At 40.8% G+C, this 6,119-nt stretch overlaps 1 pseudogene; it reads right to left on the bottom strand.

The window, feature by feature from the left end:
• Positions 1–1,837: 1,837 nt before the first annotated feature.
• Positions 1,838–5,646, bottom strand: LOC102869539 (annotated as a pseudogene).
• Positions 5,647–6,119: the final 473 nt, after the last annotated feature.

The following is a 6,119-nucleotide window of genomic DNA, read 5'->3' on the forward strand; positions in this document are numbered from 1 at the left end:
TATTGTGGCTCAGCAGTATGGTTCCCCATAAACTCTTTCCTAAATTAGGTCATGTTCTAATTTGAACTTAACATTTAATTAATTACACAGGACATCACTTCCCCAAGGGAATAATATCAGTGGTAGGATGTTTTCATTTTATGCCTCATTAATTACACAATTTACAATGCATTTCCCAGCAAACCATGATCTATAAATCCATACACTCCAAGCTTATTTACAATAAACAATCTGAGCAGAACAAGCACATTCTGCTAAATACATCTCACTTCCAGATTACAGATACCATTTGTCCACCAGGAAATCTGGAAATGTACGTGTTTACAAGGGGATCTGAAAAGAAATATTTTTTCCTCCCCAAGAATTTCCCTGGTATTGACAAGAAATAAGTTATAGCCCTGCTACTACCCTTTTCATTGTGACTATGTTTTTCTTGTAAAAAAAATCAAACAACAGGGAGCTCTGGTGGCCTAGTGGCAAGACACTGCACTGCAATCCCAGAGGTATGTGATTCAAATCCACCAGATGCTCTGCTGGAGAAGGAGGGGGCACTCTCCTCCTGTACCAGTCAGATCTGATTTGACGGTACACGTAAAAAACTAATACAATAAAAAAAAAACTCAAACAGCACAGAAGTGTCCAAGATAAAGAGCACAAGTCTATCCTTTCCCAACCCTCTCCAATATGTCACATACACTTTATGGACCTCTTCTCAGGGATAACCACTATTAACAGTGTGGAAGGCATCCTTAAAAAGATGAATTGACACAGTGACTGTAGCAGTGGACTAGAACATGTTGGAGATAACGAGGATAACACAAGATAAGGCAAGGTTCTGATCTGTTGTTCACAGAGTCACTATGAATCATAGTTGGTTTAACAATACATGAAACCAACAAATATATACATATATACAGTATATGCATACACATACATATGTATGTTTGTTGTTGCTGAGTACCATTAAGTTGGAACCAACCCATAGATGACCCTCCAACAGGTTTTCAGATGCTGTAATTCAGGGGAAGAGATTGCCAATCCTTCTGCCACAGAGCAGCTGGTGGATTTTAACCACATACCTTCAGGATTACAGTGCAGTTTCTTACTACTGTGCTCTGTTTTACTAGTAAGAAATCCCCATCACCACAAATAGTACAATATTTAAAAATTTTTAAAAATTGACATCAAGATAGTGTGTATGGTAGACCTCATTAAGTGCAGATGGCCATTCAGGCATTGCCTTTGTTTATAAATTAAATAACTGCCCATATGCTTTCGAGTCCCACTCACTTGCAAAGGTCCATCTAAATTAAGAGCTGTGTTATCAAAGTTGCATAATTTCACTTAGGTCGGCCAAAAGGGTAAAGTACCAAACCCAGTCTTTAACAGTGCTCCTTTTGCGTGAGTGAAAAGTTAAAAAGTTCTCCAATCCTCATTCATACTCATGAACTTGTCCTTCCAAGTAATCCTCAGCCTGCAATTGTCAGTTTGCAAATTAAAGACTGCAATATGCATCATACTTCCAGAAAGGACAATGGTGCTGCACTCCCGTGCTTCTGCACCTTGTCTCAGTTCCTCTCCACCTTCTTTATGATCTCTGCCACCACACACATGGATGAGATGAGACCCACAAGCAACAGGAGATCCAGTACGTTAAGGCTCTCAGTCTGAAACACTTTCTGAAGTGGGGGAAAGTAAATGATGGAGCCGAGAACCTTGTAGCAGAACATCTTATTACTGCAGAGCCTGATGGCAAACATGGACTTGGTCTAGGACCTGGAGCACAATGTACTGAACACAAAGCGTGTGAACGTCATCATTGTATCTCTGGATGTTATCACATTGTCTCACAGCTTTCGCTGGAACAGAGAATCCCACAAGCAATAACTGAAGAAACAAGAATTTTAAGGATCAAGTTTTTGGTCAAAAAGCTGTCCTTCCAGTTGTGTGGTGGCTTGCAGATGACGTCTTTATCCACTGGCTCGACTCCAAGGCTCTGAGCTGGAGTGCCATCGATGATAATATTGATGCACAAAATCTGCATGGCATTCAAAGGATTAGTGAAGTTCATGAATGTAACCAATGAGATTAAAGTTAATGCCGCTATACTCATGCTTTGTTGGAATCTAACAAAGTTTTTAATGTTGTAATAAATCCCTTTACCCTCTTCAATTGCTGACATTATGGTTTGGAAGTCGTCGACCACCAGGATCATGTCAGTGACCTCTTTGCAGACATCCATGCCGCTCTGGCCCATCATGACTCCAATGTCTGCAGCCTTCAGAGGGACTGCTTCATTTACTCCATTTCCTGCCATGGCCACAACCAACCCATTCTTCTTCAAAGACTTCATAATCATCATCACGTGTCTTGGACTGGCTCTGTAAAACACGGCAACCTGTGGTACTATTTGTGAGAGCTATTGTACATCCATTGCATCAATTTCTTCTCCCAAGACTGACTGAGAAGTTTTGGAATAAAATCCCAGATGACTGGCTGTGGAGATGCCAGTCTCCTGCAAGCCCTCCGTGATCATTTTGATGGACACCTCCAAGGCCTTGAGTGTTGGTCGCCATGGCGTCTTTCACACCGGTTCTTGGAGGATGATGCCCACCAGGCCGAGAAATGTCAGCTGCCCCAGATCAGGACCAGAAGCCAAAGCAAGAACTCGGTGTCCTGCTGAGCCCATCAGCACCTTCTCTCTGCTGCTTGGTGAGGCTCAAGGTCTGCCCTTTGCTGCCTTTGCCGTACTGAGTCACCTGTTCATAAACACCCTTCATGAAACAGATCTCTGGTCTGTCCTGCTGTGTCCGGTGCACACACTTCACAGCCATACACTTTTGCTTAGAACAGAAAGGATACTCAGTTTTTCTGATATAGTCTTCTTGAAGCCCATTGAGACCCAGCTTCATCGCAAGAGCCATTAAAGCCCCTGCTGTTGGCTTCCCCTTTAAAGTGTTGTTTCTTGTATCCACATTTACAATATTCTTCTTACCACTTATGGAAAATAGGAACTGCATTGGAACATGTATCTCTGGATTGGAAATTATCATATTGTTAATATTTCTAGTCTTAAACTTAAAAGATTATATTGTTCAAAATTATTTGTTATATATTTGTTTAAATTTTTCCCTTTTTTAACAACTTGAATCTAGAGGGAAGAGAAAAGACCAGAGAATGGCCAAAATTATTGGGGCAGCTAATGCTGCCAGTTTAAGGCCTGTGTCAGGAAAAGGAAGTCTTACTCATAAACAGTGCCACCCAAAGGTAATAAAGGAGGTCAGAATTGCTTCCACTGTGGAAAGCTGGGCCACTTCCGTAGACAGTGTCACAGATGAGAGCCACAGATAGGCAAGGGAGTAGAGAGGAAGCTCCCACTCACTTGCTTTAAGTGTGGCTCTGAAGGACACTTGGCCAAGGGTGGCCCACATCAGGTCCTTGTGGCTGACAGGACTGACAGACCCCAGCTCCCAGCTGGAAACAAACGAGGATGCTTCAACTATTTAGATCCTCTTAGAAGAGCTTTGGGCGATCATTAACATTATTGGTAAGTGTATTCGTTTTCTCCACAAGAGCCTACTATTTTGGTCCTTAAAGCCTTCTGAGGCGCCAACTCTTCTCACTATTTCTTAGTTGTTGGAATTAACAGGAAACCTCATAAGCAGTTCCTTACTTCACATCTGCCTTGCATGCAAACTTCCAAACTGTAAAACAACCCAGTGGTAGATGGAATTTGGTCCAGGACTTAAGAAAAATAAATGACATAGTTGAGCCTCTACATCTTGTGGTTCCTAACCTTCATACTATAATAGACAAAGTGCTAGCCAATAAGCCTTTTCTTTTAAGAACTGCCTTCCCTCTGTAACTCAATTTGTGCCACTATTAGAACCTCTACTTGGAATATTATTGCTTTTAATTTTTGACTCATGTACTTTTCACTTGTTAGTTAAATTTGTGTCTTATAGGCTGCAACAGTTCCATGATACATCTTCAAGCATATGAACATGTACGGCTAAGCACAAGTGATAACAGTGCATCTAAATTCCAAAATCAATCTCCACAATAGTCTACGTGTTTCCTACTGCCAAAGGGGCCCTGTAGAGTAGTGAGAGAAGATCTTCACCCTGAAACCTACAGCGTCCCTTTTCAGTAGGAAATAGCTAAGAGAATATGCCATCCCCTTTTCCTTATGATTCAGGGTGAAGTCTCTCTCAGGGAGGAGTGATAGGGAATGGCAAAGGACACACTGACAAAGAAGATTAATCAGAACTGGCTTTGTCAATCACTGTGGCAATGGGACAATTAAAACAGACTTTCAAGGGGGAGAAAAAAGAGGAATGAACTGGGGGGGAGGGTAGAGAAAATAGTGCAACAATGAGTGAATGGAAAACCCAAAATCTCTGTAAATGTTCATTAAAATTAATAAAATTTAATTTAAAAAAGAACAATTAAATAAAAAGATGCTGTTTCCAATTACTGCATCATGTACACACAGCCAGCCTCAACAATTCTATTGACAGCTGGGTTATAGAATCCATGAACAACAACATCACCATCAACAATCACTTCTCCAAACTGACTATAATCACCTCCAGTAACCTCAGCACACTGCCCATCGGAAGTGAGCATGTGTATAACGGTCATTTCATTCTTCATCAGTGTTCCAGTCTTATCTGAACAAATCACACTGCAGCAACCCAAAGTCTCAACAATGGGCAGTTTTTTCACAGTGGTCCTTTTCTTCACCATCCTCATGACACTAAGAGCCAGAGTCACCGTGACCACAATGGGAAGTCCTTTTGGAATCGCTGCTACAGCCAAGCTTGAGCTGATAGTAAACATTTCCAAGATATCTTTTCCAAGTAACCAACCAACCAACCAACCAACATGATAATATCGATTATACCAAAGGACTAAAAGGAGGCATTTTTGGTGCTTCTTCTGTCTACATCATTTTTTTTTAAAAAAACCTTCTCCAAATTCAGAATTTTCTCCTGTTCCAATGACAATACCCTTCACTTTGCCAAAGAGGACCAGTGTTCCCATGAAAGCGATGTTACTTGTTGACACCAGGTCTCCATTGACGGCAGCTGGCTGAGGAGCTGTGTGACCTTAGAACAAGGAGTGGTCTGTCTTGTCAGGCTGGACTCGTCAATAGATAGGTCTACGGCCTCAAACAAACCTAGATCAGCAGGAACTCTGTCCCCAACAGAAAGACAAGCTGGGACCAAGTTTTGGGCAAGAGCATGCTCCAACTTTCCTTCTCGTACACAATGGCATTCTGGGGGCACGAGTTTACTCAATTCTTCAAGAGATTTTTCTGAACGGTTTTCCTGAACAAAATCAACCGTAACAACAATAAGAATTGCCACGATGACACTGACAGCATCATCGAACTGATGCATTACAACACTGATGACTGCAGAAGCCAGAAGCAGCATGATAAGGGAGGATTTTTAATTGAGAAATATACTTCTTCCACGGCGGCTCTTCTTCACTGATATGAAACTCATTCCAGCTGTGGAAGGCGCTGCTGTGGCTGTCCTCAGACTTGTTTAGACCATTCTGAAGATCAGCTAGGAGAATGCTTGTAACTTCACTGACTGGTAATTCACTTGCTTTTTTGGATGTCAACACAGGAACCATTGTTTCATTTTCACCATTAGGTATTTTTTTTCAATTGCATATGAAAATTTATTGTATGACAAAGATGACATTTCAAATCAAATCATAGAAGGAACGATATTACTCGAAGTTACAATAATTTTTTCTTACAAATATTTCATTTTTATTATAATGTTAAAAATTTACTGTATGCTGCAATAATTTTAATAAATGTGATACACGTAAAGTCCTAGGAGAAAACACAAGGAACTTTTTTTTAGGAACTTATTTTTATAATCTGTAGGGGAAAAGGCCTTTTTATTATTTTTTTCTATTAGTTTATTTACAAAATTAGAATACAAATTCTTTCAATTTCCCTAACCCCGCCCCATCAAATTGTACAACCCAATGATTAATTCCCCCTCCCCGTGCACATCCATATCCCTCTGCTTCCAGCCTCTCCCACCACTCCTGGATCCTTACAGTAAGGTTTTATACAATATCTATCCTTGTGG

Source organism: Elephantulus edwardii, unplaced genomic scaffold (assembly GCF_000299155.1).
Source record: "Elephantulus edwardii isolate Elephantulus edwardi_28Jun2011 unplaced genomic scaffold, EleEdw1.0 scaffold00028, whole genome shotgun sequence".
NCBI lineage: Eukaryota > Metazoa > Chordata > Mammalia > Macroscelidea > Macroscelididae > Elephantulus > Elephantulus edwardii.